Source organism: Aythya fuligula, chromosome 1 (genome assembly GCF_009819795.1).
Source record: "Aythya fuligula isolate bAytFul2 chromosome 1, bAytFul2.pri, whole genome shotgun sequence".
Lineage (NCBI taxonomy): Eukaryota > Metazoa > Chordata > Aves > Anseriformes > Anatidae > Aythya > Aythya fuligula.
This window is the reverse complement of record NC_045559.1, coordinates 138,822,436-138,838,108: the sequence shown is the minus strand read 5'-3', so window position 1 is coordinate 138,838,108 and position 15,673 is coordinate 138,822,436. Positions and strand designations below refer to the sequence as shown.

Below are 15,673 nucleotides of genomic sequence, written 5' to 3'. Positions count from 1 at the left end.
TGGATCACAATTTCGTTTATGTCAGGGTCAAAACATTAGCATTAAGATCGATGGTAGGATGCTTTACATTAGTTCTAACAGCAGGATAAGAGAAACAAGCAGAGTACGAGAAGAGGTTTTTTAATGTTATTTTAAGCACATAAGCTGTCTCCCACATCACCTTCTTGCATTAGTTTACTTTTGATACTCATATGAAGTATCCCAGGTTACTGTTTTAGATATAAGCAAAAAGAAAGAACTACCTGTCCCCGTTCAGACAATGATAAAAGCAGAACCACCCCAGCAGCCCAGTGCACCGTCCTAACAACAGGAACACCCTTCAAGCTCATTATATTAGCGATCATTTACACTCGGTCGCTGCCTTAGTTTCATAGATATTAGTACAAAATATGTCAAGCCTTAGAAGAAAGAACATTCATCATTTTCACTGATTTAGCTGGTATCAAAACTTAGATGTGTAAGTAGAAGTTTTTCCCAGGTTCAGCACTAGGATTTGAATTCAAAAATTACAGCTAGGGATTGAACCTAGCCTAAATATCCATCTTGTATCACATTTGTGAACAACCTGTAGGGTAGGTAACAGAACTATCAGAATAGTTTCAAAGGACTTTCAGTCAGCTCTCCAAACAAAAAGCAGCAAAATTCTCAAAAGCAACTTTTGTATAATATGAAGATTTTTTTTTTTAGGAAGTTTCACACTGAATAGGAACAAAGGAACAAGCACAAAACAATTCCCAGGTTTTAAAGAATGCTCATGGCAGACATTTGTTTTCAAAACATAATACTGACCCTGGGCTTATGGCATTACTACAGCCTCCTTCAACCTGAAGCCCACAAGGATATTTTGACACCCCCTCAAAAAAAAAACAACAACAAAAACCACACGCTCATATATAAAAATTGAAAGTTGTCCTCAATCCAAGCGGCAACACAGTATATGGTAATTACACCAGGAAGGGATGAGTCTACAAAAAGCCTGAAAATCATATGTATTTGCAAAAGAAACTCTTAAGTTATATTTTCGCTCCTCCCAGATGGCAGGCAGCTCTGAGACTGAAAGCACCACTTTCTTCCTGTCATGTCATTCTTCTGCTACAGGTTCACAGATTTCCCAAGTGACAGAACCAAAACAAAAAAAACGTAACAACTTTCTTCTCAGTCTTACTCATTCCTCAGTAATACGGGGTCACTGAGGACCCAGCTAGACAAAAAAAAAAAAAAGAAGTCGCACATCCGTATTTAGTCTGAAATTGATGCTTATATTTTTTGGCCAGTCTACATAGTTTTCTCTGCTCTCATGTTTTTTTCATGTACTTTCAACAAGCTCTATTTCCCTAACACAGAGCGAGCATACAGCAACACCACTTTTTCCTCACGAGTTTGATTTACAGCTTGTATACACAAAGGATTTGAGTTTTGCTTTCTGCTGTTAGACAAATGGCAAAGCTGTTTATTTTCCATTTTTACTCCCAAACTCTAACTAGGACTGGGGACCAGAAGCAGCCACGTCAATCTGAAATACGCCGGCATCATTATTCTTCTTACTTGTCACAGCTCCACAAAGGACGGCTTGCTGCTCCTACTCCAGAGGCACATGAAGCAAGCATTACTCTTCTGTGCATCGGCTCTGTCCTTCCCCCCGCTTCTCCTCAAACACATGCACAGTAGAAGAAAGCGTTCTCCTCCTTCATTTTTCACTCTGTTTTTGTGATATTCTGCTTTATTATTCTCTCAGGTCTGTCATCCACCTGAGCACCTGCTCTTTTTTTTTTTTTTTTTTTTCCTCCCTGCAGCATCTTCTCTGGAATTGTACTGCACCGAGCCTTCCTACAGTCACCTTCACCTGAGCGCTGCAGAAATAGGACGGGAGCAAGAACACACAGCCTCGGTTCCACCTCCTGTCCACAGTTTCCTTCCTGCAGCTGTAGTAAAACACATACGTCCACGTTTGCGGGATGGAAAGGATATTCCTATTTTCTTACTTCCTGTTTTTTTTTTTTTTAAACAGTGTCTTACTATGTTTAACTTGACACAACGTAGTAGAAGCTGAGGTGCCAAACAACAGAGGCAGAAATGCCCTCCCCTCCCTTCCTCCGAACCACCACTTCATCTCGAGCTCCTACCTACTGTCCAAACTGGTCCTTCCTCTTCTGAGCTCAATCACTGCCCCTTGCAGAATGGCACTTAGACTGCAGTTAAGATCAGCGGGACTGGATCTCACAAGCCATCATTTGAAGAGCCTTACTTTAAAAATCCACTGCTTCTTGTTTTTGTTTCATTTTGTTGTTATCTTCTTTCCAAGGCTACACACGTGCATTGTACTCAAGAAAACACTGGAGACAACATTTTTAAACATATGATCCACAAACGCAGGCCATCAAAGAATCATTCTAAAGAATCCATGAAAGATGAATTTAAAAAACAGCAGAAACTCAGGACACCCAACAAAGACTTATTCGTAAGCTTAAACATACTACTTGGAGTCTGCACACAAGGAATACATTTTAAATAACGAACTGTATTAACACAAGGAAATGGGATCAGTACAAAATCTTCCATTTTCATGAAGGGCTTCAAGCATATCTTTTGAAACTCTGTGGACCAAAAACTGCCTTTGTTTATCCAGGAACACCAAGGAAGTCCATAGAGAAACAGCAGTCTCTCTTCCACGTATCAACAAAGCCATGCAAGGAAGTCTGTAGAGAAAGAGCAGTACCTCCTCCACAAACCAACAAAGCCATGCCACGGCTCTAGCTGTCCCAACTTCCAGGGCATGAATCAATCCCACGACATTGGCATATGACATCTCCGATGGCTCTTGTATACTCACGTAAGCTATTACACGTGAAGGAATGCCATCAAAACCAGAGTTAGAAACACACGTTTCTGAGGCACCTGCATTTGAGCTATTCTAGGAGCACGAGACGCTACAGACTGAACCGAGAGACTTGCATGTTTTTGTTGCTGTAATACCGAGGCTTTTTTACGCTGTTTTCTACACGTTGAATTCTCTGAAAACGACGAAACGGAGTGGACGATGCGAGCCAAAACTGATCGCTTTTAAGACTGACATCATTGCATTTGCAGAAAAGGGTGTCAATGAGGAATTCCTTGCACCGAGACGTCCTTTAGGGAAGGGAAGGGTTCTGTATCCGTGCCTGTGCTGCTACCTGCACTGTTAGGTTCCCCGTGGGTCGCTCCAGAGGCACTGTTAGGACAATCTTTGCCACCCCCTACCCCGTGCCCTTCCAGCTCTGCCTCCTCACCCTCCTACCCCCCTCCAAGCCCTCTCTCAGTGCAGCAGCTCGCAGGCAGCGCGATCCCTGCCTCCCCCCATCCCCGGGGCTGGCCGAGCCGGGGGGCTGCCTGCCTTTATCTCCCCTTCACCCCCCTTCCCTTCCCCTCCTTCCCCTTTCCCCCGGCCGCCCGCTTGCCCTGGCTCGCTCCCCGCTGGCCGCCTGCCGCCGGCCCTTTTTTGTCCTCCCCTCGCCGCGTTTAAAGGGCAGCCTCCACAGGAGCAGGGGGCAGGAGGCAGAGCCCAACTAACAACGGCCCCAACAACGGCCCCAACGGCTGAGGATGAGGAGGAGGAGGATGAGGAGGAAGGGCAGAGGGGCGCTCACCTTCCTTCTCGGCCTGGGCCGCGTGGAGCAGCACGGCCAGGGCGAGGCGCAGCGCGGCGCCCCACCACGACGCCGCCGCCGCCACCCGGGTGCTGCCGTGACGAGGCGGGGAGCGGGAGCGGGAGCGGGAGCCGGGCACGGGCACCGCCGCCGCCGCCTCCTCCATCCCCGGGGCCGCCGCCGCCGCCGCCGCCGCCATCGCGCTGCCGCCGCCGGCCGCGGGTCCGCCGCCTCTCCCCCGGGCCGCGGCGCGCGCGCGGAGGAGCTCGCCGAGGGGGCGGGGCCTGGGGGCGGGCACCGGGGAGGGAACGGAACGGGAACGGGGCGGGGAGAGGGAGGAGGGAGCGGGCGCCATTTTGGGTGAGGGCAAGGCGCCCCCTTCCCTTACCCGTAGGCCCACGGAAGACCCTTCTCATACACACATATTTTCCCTTTTAACGCGACTTTACGCTTCCTTTAATATCTACTCTCCACGAAAACCCATCTCTTCATTTTTCTCCCCTCGAAGCCTCACGGCTCGCTCTCATTATTCCCCCCACCCCCAAACCGTATCGACGGCTCTTCTGCCCGCTCTCAAGATGGCGGCGGCGGAGCGCCCGTGTGGAGGCAGGGGGCTGCCCGCTGAGGGCGTCCCTGCATGGCGGCTGCCGCCTGTTAACCCCCTTTTGTCCCCCCCCCTGCCCCCCTGTCGGCAGCCCTAAGAGGATGGAGGGCACTGGGGGCCCTCCCTGCAAGGAAACAGCCTCCCAGTAGCGTGGCATCAGCATTAAAACCCCAGGCAAGGGGGCTGTTGCACACCTCGCGCAGGGTGTGAGGCGTGGCGTGATGCCAGCCGTGTGTAGGGGAAAGGCAGAAGTCCCCCTCCAGCCATTTTAGCAATGTGCGGCCTTTCTGCCTTCACAAGACATGGGATGGAAAGTGCGGTTGGAGGGCATGTGCCTTATTACAAGTACAGGTTGCACATCCGTCAGACAAGGTGGCTTTGGGAGTTTTGCACCAGTGCTGAAAGGAGCCCCGGGTGTCCGCTTTCCAAGGTTGGCAGGGATGCTGCCAAAGCCATCTCGGACAAAGTGTCAGAGGGAAAGGGCTGTGGTACAAATGGTTTGTGTTCATTGATGAACTGCCTTAGGGTTTTAGAGTAAAATGCTGCATGCACCAGTGCTCTCCAGTCATTCATTTCCGTACAAGGTCAGCATCCCATATCGGGTCTGAAGTTCTTGAACATGTGGTCATGTTTTAGCTGCCACAGCAGCATAATGGATTTGGATAGCATAGTAGATCCAGAGTCTCAAAGGAACTGACTGATGCACAGACTAAAAAAAAAAAGTGAGTAACATTTATTATGGCTCTTACACAATCATACTATACACTGTTCTTTATTGTCAAGAACACCCCAAAGAGACATTGAAATCCTGTATATCATAGCTTTCTTGGACTATGGCCACAGCATCAAGTAGGTTTATTCTTGAAAATGGAAAATTAGTAACACTGGGTCGAAGGCTTCCGCAGCAACAGTGACCATTTCCAGAAGACATGTTGTATGAGAAATCAAATTAAAGGACTCTATGTAAATATTCAAGCTGCATAATTTTTTGACCACTGCACTGAAAAAGCATGTATGTGAATGAGTGACTGGGGATCATGAGTCCCCGTTAACGTTTCTCAGAACCACCCAAACCACAGTGAATATGAAGTCAGATCAATGCTGTGAGCAGAAGTCCACATGTTGACATCTGTGGGGAATAGGTATGTACATCAAAGAGCACAAATTAAGGACTCAGAAAGACAAACAGCAGTTAGTGCTGCTTCTTTATCCCAGTGGATGTTGCATGATCTTGATTTTACCTTCTTAACTAGTCTTCTACTGTACACACATCACTTTTCTGGGAAAAGAAGTCAGCTTTTTTTCTGTTTATTCTATTTTAAATCTGATGTTGCACAACTGAGCAACCAGGCTTTCTCACTGTAATTCATGCTGTAGCGCGTTCCACAACTAAAATGAATGGGAACTCTAATGAAACTAAGATGTAAGGATGGCAAAATCTGCCTCAGAGTAAAAATGGAAATACCAGCTGTGTTATTAAAAAAAAAAAAAAAAGCCTATGAAATAAAATGAGATAACAACTGCAAGTCCTACCATTATGGTATGTATGAATCTTAAACCTTACAGTATAAAAATACAGCCAGTTTTTAATTATTCTGTACACAGAATGTCTTTCTCCAAGGATATTATTAGATGTGTAGAAAACAAATAGCTCACAGTACATATTCTCCCTTTCATCTTTGTCCAGAACTCCCACTGTTTTCAGTCAAGAGTTCTGTGAAGGAAAAAACAATACAATATGGTTCAATGTCTGTAAATGATAAAGCAAAAGGCATTCTGTTAATTTATTTCTGAATTAATCTGGGTTATATTATTTCATACATGTTTGAGGCTCTTCAAGCTGCTTGGCTTATGCATGCAGGGCATATGAATATTAATATTTGGATATTGCAGTATTACTTGAGCCTATTGAAGGGTTTTTAAAAATACACAGTTCTTCTACTAAAAGAAATAAATTATGATGGGACATAGAACATAGTTCTTATGGAAATATAATTCCACAGATGAACAGAAACTGTGTGAGTACTGAGGCACTGAAGTTCAACAACTGATTAGTCATATGAAGGAACACCCACTTCTACTGGAGAACGTCAGAAATACTTTGAAATGGGCAGTCATGACTCTGTAGTTATTCTCAGCTTTGTTAGCACGATTGTTAAAAAATGTTAAATGGAACACAAGAACGTACAGTCAGTCTACCTTCAGTGTTGGCTACCTTCAGTGGAAAGTTGTGTTCTTAAAGACTGCAATATTTACTGACCTATGGCAGTTTAAAATATTTCTCCTCTGCATACCCAAGTGTCAGTTTCCAACTGTCATGGAAGTTACCTACACTTATAGTTTAAACTCTTTTTCTAGGCAAGGAACAACCAGAACTGCTGAAATACAAATGTGCAGTTTCCATCCTGACATCTTTGCAATGGAGGCAAAAGCTTCTCAGAGAGTGGTGGAGCAGTTAGTTAGAAGCCATAGCTTTGTCAGCTGCTGGTATTCATTAGGGGTTGTCTGTCAGACTCCTAAAACTGTAAATGGATGTTTGGACCACCTCAGAGGGTTACCTCTTCTGTGAGACACTGATCCAATCCAGTTGATGTTGCACTGTTCATGGGACCCCTTTCACAGGTGCAGCAGGGAGCCAGTAACTCTCAGTCGGAATTGTGGACTCCTAAACTGGCATGGAGATTTCTGTTGTCAGTATACCCCAGGTTACCTTCACTTTGCTTTTAAAAGATGTTGAAAATGGTTTAAAATATATCAAGAAAAGAAAGAAATGGGGAGAGAGGAAGCTGTTGAACCATCCAGTCAATTTCCTGCCAGTGGAGACGTACTTCTGGTAGATCATTTGGAAATATATTTCAAGTTCATTTTAAAATGATTTAACTCAAAGAATTCCTACCACTTCCTCAAAAAAAAAAAAAAAAAAAAAGGAAAAAAAAAAAAGAATAATAATAATTGCACAAACCCTGGCTCTTCATTGCCAACAAAGCTTTCTGATATTCAGTCTTTACCCACCCTCTTTTCCTTTACTCCTACTTGTTCCCATATATATAAACCCAAGATTTTCTCCCCATCCTTAAGGTTTACATTACTTAAGCATTTGCCAGCTGGAGACATGCTTCCGTCTACCTCTGCTTTAAGATGTATTTAATACTAGATGTATTTAGCTCTTTTAACCTTTTTGTTTAGCACAGCTCTTCCGGATAATTCTTGCTGCTGTTCCTTAAATTGCCTCATTTGCCTTGGCGTTATGATGGATTGCACAGAAACGCTGCACATACCAGCAATGAGTCTGCTAGGGAAAAGTTGTCCTTTCAGAAACGTTTCAATAAACTTGAGCTGCCCAAATGAGTTTGCATCACTTCGGCATCTTGCATCACTTGGCTATATTTTTGAGCTAGTACCAGGCACCCCGCAGCTGGGTTTACTGCTCTGGGAATCTGTGGCTTGTCTTTTACTTGCCGATACTTTGCAGCTCTGGGTACTCAGCAGGACCTGTGAGCTAAAGGCAAACCCTGCAACCAAGGATGAGCGGCTCAGGGCTCCCTCCTGCTTCATTATCCATGGCAGCTGCAAGTCATTGAAGGACTTTGTTTCCAGCATTTTATTTATGGCATTGCGAAACTGGTGCCTTGAAGAAAACAGAGGAGATATGATATACTGGAATTTTAATATTCAAGTTTGTCTACAAGATTTATTTGCAGTGAACCCTTGTTCCTTTTTTCTTCATTCCATTATTCTCTAGATAAACAGTGGTAAACTTGCTTCTTTTTTATTCTTTGTTTGATTTTAATTTTCTGTTCAATTTATCATTCATATGACCATGCACCTAATTTAGAATCCAAAATGTCACATCATTTTTGTGAACCTATTGAGAGAAAAAAAACCTTTCTTTCTTTAAGTATTTTAGATTTTATGAACTAAATGCATTGATCCAGAAAAGACTTCCTCAAAGAAGGGGGTGAACAACTTCTGGTTGGTCTTGGTATTTATGACAGCTGCTTGTGCTGTGAGAGCTTCCTTTCAGCTTTGTCATGATAAAGACCACGACGCTGTGTGATTTGGGCCTACCAGTTTCCTTTAATGAAGTAAATTAGACGGTATTTTAAGGGCAATAGTAGTAGCTGTGGTAGCTCTATGGTGAACTGTGATGTGAACTGTTGCTGTGGATATGACACTTTGGAGGGAAGGAAGAGACCTCAACAGGCTTGAGAGGTGAGCCTGTGTGAACTTCATGAAGTTCACCAAGGCCAAATGCAAGGTCCTGCACCTGGTTTGGAGCAATCCCAAGCACCAATACTGGCTGAGTGATGAGTGGATAGAGGGCAGCCCTGTGGAGAAGGATTTGAGGGTACTGGTGGATGAAAACTCAATATGAGCTGGCAATTGTGTGCTTGCAGCCCAGAAAGCCAACTGAGTCCTGGGCTGCATCAAAAGAAGCGTGGCCAGCGTGGTCAAAGGAGGTGATTCTCCCCCTCTGCTCTGCTCTCATGAGACCCCACATGGAGCCCTGTGTTCAACTCTGAGGGCCCCAGCATAAGGATATAGACCTATTGGAGGGGGTCCAGAGGAGAGCCACAGGGATGATCAAAGGGCTGGAGCACCTATCCTACAAAGACAGGCTGAGAGAGCTGGGGTTGTTCAGCCTGGGGAAGAAAAGGCTCCAGGGAGACCTTACAGTGGTCTTCCAGTACCTAAAGGGGACCTACAGGAGAGATGGGGAGGGACTCTTTGTCAGGGACTGATAGGACAAGGGGTAGTGGCTTTAAGCTAAAAGAAGGTAGATTATTATTACATATTAGAAAGAAATTCTTTACTGTGAGGGTGGTGAGGCGCTGGCACAGGCTGCCCAGAGAAGCTATGGATGCCCCATCCCTGGAGGTGTTCAAGGCCAGGCTGGATGGGGCTTTGGGCAACCTGGTCTAGTGAGTGGCATCCCTGCCCATGGCAGGGAGGGGTGGAACTGAATGATCTTTAAGGCCCTTTCCAACCCAAACCACTCTGTGATTCTGTGATTCTACACATATCTTTTTGTTGCATGCAATGGGCATTAACCTTGTTCATTTGACCACGGCTTTATGTTTCCCTGGTGCTGAATCTGTGTCATGCAATTGTCATAGCACAGCCCATCTCTTATGTTGTGATGCCTGCACCAGAGAGACTTGGTTGGTCTGATCTGGGGTGACCCATGGCATATAAGTTTGATATGTAAAAGGTGAAGACACTGAGAGGAGCCTGGCTAGAAGTGGGTATTGCACAGCTGTACTACAGTGACATGAGCTCTCAGTGCTGAGTGACTGCACGGATCACTGCTATTTGACCTAACTTGTTATCAGTGTCCTCGTGCCCTACTCATCCCATGTGGTGGTGTGCTATGGGGACATAGTGAACCTGGGAGATACAGCACAAAGGGTTCGGTCCTCCCACAAAGTCCAACACAGCAGAAGACTTCAACACCAGTTTAGTTCTGTGCTTAAGAGTAGTGTCAGAGAAGGGAACTGTTCCCATTTGACCATGTCTTTGTCGGATGTCTTACTGGTACGCTCCCAGCTTTCCAGTTTCAGTCCCCAAGGGTGCAGCGACACAGCCCACTCGGGCTGCCAGCACAGTTGTATTGCCTCCACAACGCTTGGCAACCTGGCAAATTTTCTTTTCTGGTGGCATAGCTGATAGGTGTTCTGTTGTCACAGCAAGGTATGTGATATTTATTCCTCCCATACGCTCCACTAATACAGCAAGGCTGGAACTTTGTAGCACGCAACTCCTCTCAAGACTGGCCTGGTTCTTTGCTGAACTGCAGAGAAGAAATTGAAGGTTGCTGACGTGTTATCATAGTGTGGTACCCACAGAATCATCCTAATCATCCTAGATGGGTGCTACATGTGCTCAGTTCTGTTAAATTTTCTGCTGAAAGAGAAGGTATTGAGTGCAAAACCACTCTTGCATGCAGAAGCAGTCTATTGATGCAAAAGAAGGAGAGAGCAAAGAGGAAGAAATAGAAAAGGAATAGTCCTGATCTGAGTGTGACCAAGCAAATACCCTAGTCAGCCCAAAGATACATAGATGACATTCTTAAATTCCTAATGCTTTTCTGAGTGTTGAAACTTCATTATAAACCTTTTTTTTTTTCTTTGAGTTAAATGGGATTCCACCAAAATGGTAATATGCTCAGCTACATGTGTGTTTTCTGGTGAGCACATCCAGATATGCTCTACCGAAGGATATCTGTGCCTAGGTGAAAAGATATCAGTTAGCTACTCAGACTTGGCAAATACAAGTGATTTTAATGGGAAATTGAAAACGATCAACGTGCTTGATCATTTATCCAGTTGTCTCCATGCAGGTTCAGAAGCCCAGCTAAAGACACCTCCATCTGAAGTTCGTGGACTGGGTTTATTCACTCCCAGACTAGCTGCCAATGCACGTAGAGCCCAGACATCCCTACCAGATGTCCCTAGCAGGACGTTTTTGTGAGATGCTGTTGATTTCAGTTCATCAGGTGAACAAAGCAATACATGAAGCATGCAGAGAGGGCATACATCAGGGGCAGTGTCATCTATGGATTCTGGTTACTGTCTGGGCCCCTCATCCTCAAAGAAGGAGACAAAAGTCAGAGACATCTGTGCATGGAGATGAATTTGCGGGATGAGGCAGGATGAAATTGTGATGGTAAGATTTGATTAAATGGCCTTAAAACTTGAAAGCAGGTCTGTCTGCTTGTTTCTGCCTTCTGTGCTTGTGACGTCTCTTCTCAGCTTTTAAAACTCTCTTCTGGACAAGCTCGAAGAGTTTGATGATTACCTCCTCCTTGCCCTTCAGACGGCTCTAGATATTTTCTCCATCTAAGCTGCGTCATATGCTACATGATATGAAGACTGAGTAGGAGGATGTCTGGATTTTCCTGTCCTTTCAGGTAGCCTGTTATAATTCAAAGTGGCATTATGGGTATACACTTTGGGTGTGCACTTCTTCTTTTTTGGTCTTCTGCTGTCTCTTTCATTTCTCTTTCTGGGTTGGATTGTATAAATGATGGTTCTTCACTGTTGGCTGACTTCCCCTTTGCTGCTGTGGGTAAAGATCTCTTTCAGTTCTGCAAGTTAAAATAGAAAAAAAAAAAAAGAGAGAGAGAGAAAGAGCAAAATCTGGGGTAGGCTCTCATGATGCAGCTTTATAGCTTTGAACAGGCTTTCACTGGTATTTTATTGCTATGGACTGATGGACATCACTGTAACATGTCTCCAAGCTCATCCTCTCCCATGCTGGGGAATAAAGGCTCCCAAGAAGCAGCATGGCAATATTTATGGACAAGAGTTAGCCCCAAGGTCTGTAGACTGCAGTAGTGACATCATTTGAGGCTGGCTTTGCCTTATTTGTGACCTCCCCATATTATTTTAAAATACGTTGTGCTGTCCTTTTTGTGCTGTAGGCTCTGGGGGAAAGAGTGGGGTCTGCAGAGCAGAGGGAGGGAGCTCACGAGTGTCATCTCCTCCCCTTCACCCTTCAGAGGAGATACCAGGTCTGCCAGTGCAGACAAAAAAGCGGTGGCACCAGCTGGGCTGGACAGGAGTAACGCAGCTCCTGCAAGAGGCTGCATTTACAGTGTGGGGCTGAGCTGTCTACGAGCAGGTTGTAGCAGGTGCTTTGGGAACTGGCTCATCCTAACTGGGTTAATGTGTGCTTCTGTCCTGCAAAATTGTATCTCTCAAATCCCAGACGCACATAAGCTGAGAGGTGGTTGAGTGTGAAACATCCCAGTCTTTTGCTGCACACGGGAGTACAGAAAGATTCAAAAGCACTCACTTGGATGAGGAGCTGCAGTGGATTACAGGGACAGGGAAGCTTGTCCTGAAGCTCCTGAATAAGCAGTTGATTTTCTTAAGAATGAAATACTGAATGTTGAATTTTCTTGAAGAATGAATTGTTTTGCATAAGAACCAGCTGCTTTTCATCCACATCCCACCAGCAGAAGAAGAGCTGTCAGCCTTGCGTGTCCAAACTATAGGTGCCTGGGCACACATCAGCATGGAGGTGCAGTTGCTTTTAACAGAAAGAATGGGGGAGAGAATGGAGAGCCACAAAAAGACAGCGTTAAAGGATCCTATACGTACCTCTAGGGTTATGTCTAGCTGCATGAGTGTGGGTCATTGCTTGTCTACTCTTTTGCTTTGAGCTACCAGGATGCAGGCCAGCTCTGATAAGAAAAATGAAACCACAATGGTGTGACACTGTGCTTGCATTTACCATAACCACTCTCCAAGCAGGGTTTACCAACACAGCTCTTAGCTTTCTGGTCAATGCAGCTACCTAATATCCAGACCAATCTGGCTTGCATCCAGCCAGCTCAGACCACAGGCAGCTGCATGTAGTGCCCCGCACAGGCACTTTATCCTCACTTACATTTTTCTTTGGCTCATTACAGTTGTCAGCTATCACAGTGGCTTCTGCAGCAGTCGTGCATGGGCAAGAGCAAATTGTCAGTCCTTCTCTGAACTGCTCTTGCGACAACAACATTCTTGGTATATAATTTCATCTCTTTTGGATTGTTCAAGTAAAATCTAAGAATGAGAATGTACTGAGGCCAAAGAGGGGAAAAATGAAAAACAGAACGGCTCTAAGCTATTACTTATTTAAAGTCACTTTGAAATGAAATTAAGCTTTTCAAAGATGAATGGGTTTCTTATGACTCCAAAACAAGCAATGAGCAACAAAATCTAGACTTGCTTGTGCAGAAATGATTTAGGTGGTGAATGGGGAAGAGATGCTCCTAGTGGGCTGAGTTGCACAAAGTACACTTGCAAGTTCTTGAAAAACCCATGTAGGAGGGAGTCCCACAGCAAGTTTGTAAACTGATATGACTCAACATCATCCAGATAAGGTTTTCACAGGGGAACAGAAGACAAAACCTCTGATCTTGGTTGCTGTCATAGAAGACAGGGTAGTAAATGGTCCTGTTAGTGTCTCAATCATAGCTTACGCAGGACGTTGTATTGCCGACATTCCTTTGCTTCATATTGTACCAGTATTGTACTTTGACACAGTGCGGCTGTGTGAGTGTTTCAAGGGAAATCGATAGTTCTTCCAAGAGGAGGCCACCAGGGCCGGGCGTGTCAGAAGAAAGGCACAAGATGAAAAGCCACCGAGGGGACTTCCTGGCCAGGAATTATGCAGCAGGCCGTCAGCCTGCTTTCATAGGAACAGAAGTAAAAGAAACATCCTGAGAGAACTGAACCATCCAGGCAAAGAGTGACAGACGGATCTGGGAAGTCCAGCTTCTCCCTCAAGCAATGTCTGCTGGTGCTGGAAATACTCAGAAAGCCACGCTGCGCTTAAAATGAAACAAACAAATAAATCTACAAGAAGGAAACAAACAAGCCAAGATAACGAATTAGCAGCCAAAGTACATGCTTGCTGTGATAAAATGGCATTTTGACAATAAAGCTGCATGAAATGCTCCCTTGCATTTGCACAGTGCCAGCCATACAAGATAGAGAACAAAGATCATTCAGGGCCGTAATCAGGAGTCTGAGCCCTACCGGTTCTGGTCTCATCCAGAACTTGCAGGTACTAACCTCCTGATCCCGCCCAAAAATGTTTATTTATCACCCCTTCTGGTTTACCTGCATGTTTCTCCTAAAATATGCAGAATGCAAACCACTTCAAAATATCAGTAAGTGAAGCTTCAGTAGTTTCTTGTGTGGTTCGTAACTGGTGATCCATTCAGAGTCAAGAAACAGAGATGCTAAATGGTTACCCTCAGAAAGCACAGAAAGGCAGGGAGAGGGAACACCATGGCCTTGAACCATGTTATTTATGTAGAAGACCTATACTTTTATAAATAGATGAGAAAGCATACTTTTTTAAAAATCATGGCCTAATAAATAAAAAGTGGTGCTACAGTGAAATTATATGAAGTTCTCAAACTTGTTACTACACTGGATCATTGATAAATAAACGTGTTGGTACCCTAGTGGCTACCTCTATAGAAAGCTGTAGTAAGCTTCTGGAGCACAAGTGAAAACTGAATTATTCATAGTTTAGCTTGTCATTTCTTTTCATGCTTCATGTCTTTGAAAACAGTGTCATTTTTAGCTCTTCAAAATACATAGGCACCAGTGTCGTTTTTGCAAAACTATGTATTTTAAGGAGGGTGTTTAAACAGTGCTGGCAACTTCATCTTCCTAAATGTTAGTGTTCTGGTTTTCATCTATATAAAGAAAGCGGGTTTGCAGTGGAAAACCAAGTTTTTAGGCTCAAAAACTATGGTTAGAAAAAATATTTTGAAAATGAAAACATAAATGAAAAAATAACTGTGTTAAAATCGGACTACGATGCCTGCTGCAATATTACTGTCACTGGTGCAGTTGCTGTGGAGAGCAGTACAGGTATAAAGGCACAGGAATTGACTTGTAGCTATTCCAGCAGGGCAGAGCCCCATGAATCACCCTATGAAGCACACATCAAATCCTTTTATGTAAACATCATACCAGGCTGGCTCTAATTCCCCATGCACCCTACGAGGACTGCTGATGTGGCATTCCCCAAGCGCACATTTGCTTTGCGTAATTGTGGGCAGTCGTCCTCCGGCACCGTGTGCCTAAGTGTAAGCTTCTACATCACCTGCTATGGGTGAGCAAAAATAGATGGGGAAAAGCAAACTCTGAGCATGGCCACGTGCTCACCAGGACACCTCCTACACCTCTCGTGGCCATGGCTCCCCCAGGAGACAGGATACATCCTGTGCACCACAGTCCCATGCCTGGATCCAAGCCCATGGAGACCCAGACCATGTCCTGCTGGGTCTGCATCATCGTGCAGGGGCTCCAGAGCCACGTCTCTGCCATCACCTGAGGCTTCCCAGCAGCCTTCTGCTCCAGTACAGTCTGCTGAGGGCCCGTCTGTGTTCACAGCAGTGTTTAATTTGCTGAATCAGGACTCCGTGAACTGATTCAGACCTAGGTTTTGGTGACTAATGCCAGGCACTCCCTTCCTCCTAGGCAGCAGTAGCTACTCAGTGCTCCCGAGCCCTGTTCAGCCAGGCAGCTACAGGGCTGGAGACCAGCTGTGCTTTCCACCGTGTGAACAGGTGGTGACGGATGAGGCCTTACTTATCCCCAGGTGGTTGGTTTTTATTCATGCAAACGTGTCAATTAATAGCCTGAGCTTTTTTTTTTTTTTTTTTTTTTTTTTTTTTTTTTTTTAAATCTGTGTAGTTGGACGATCGTAAAATATAATCCTTGCACACCCTATAGTTTACAGGACTGCTCTTCTCGAAGAGAGAGCCTGGGTGGGGTACTGTGAAACTCCTGTTGTTGCTCCTCTCAGACAGCTGGGATCGGATGGAGAGTAGAACAAATATCTTGGGAATATTTTTAGCACTGAAAACTGTATGATAGGCACAGTTTTATCTGTGTAAAGCTGTCTTCTACCAGGTTGTTTTATCATTCTCATG

General features: G+C 45.0%; 1 protein-coding gene across 1 annotated transcript in view; it reads right to left on the bottom strand.

The window, feature by feature from the left end:
• Window positions 1–3,774, bottom strand: part of TMEM131 (transmembrane protein 131) — a 97,028-nt gene extending 93,254 nt beyond the window's left edge. The window contains 1 exon segment of the mRNA XM_032189050.1: window positions 3,624–3,774. The gene's annotated coding sequence lies outside the window, so the exon portion shown is untranslated.
• Window positions 3,775–15,673: the final 11,899 nt, after the last annotated feature.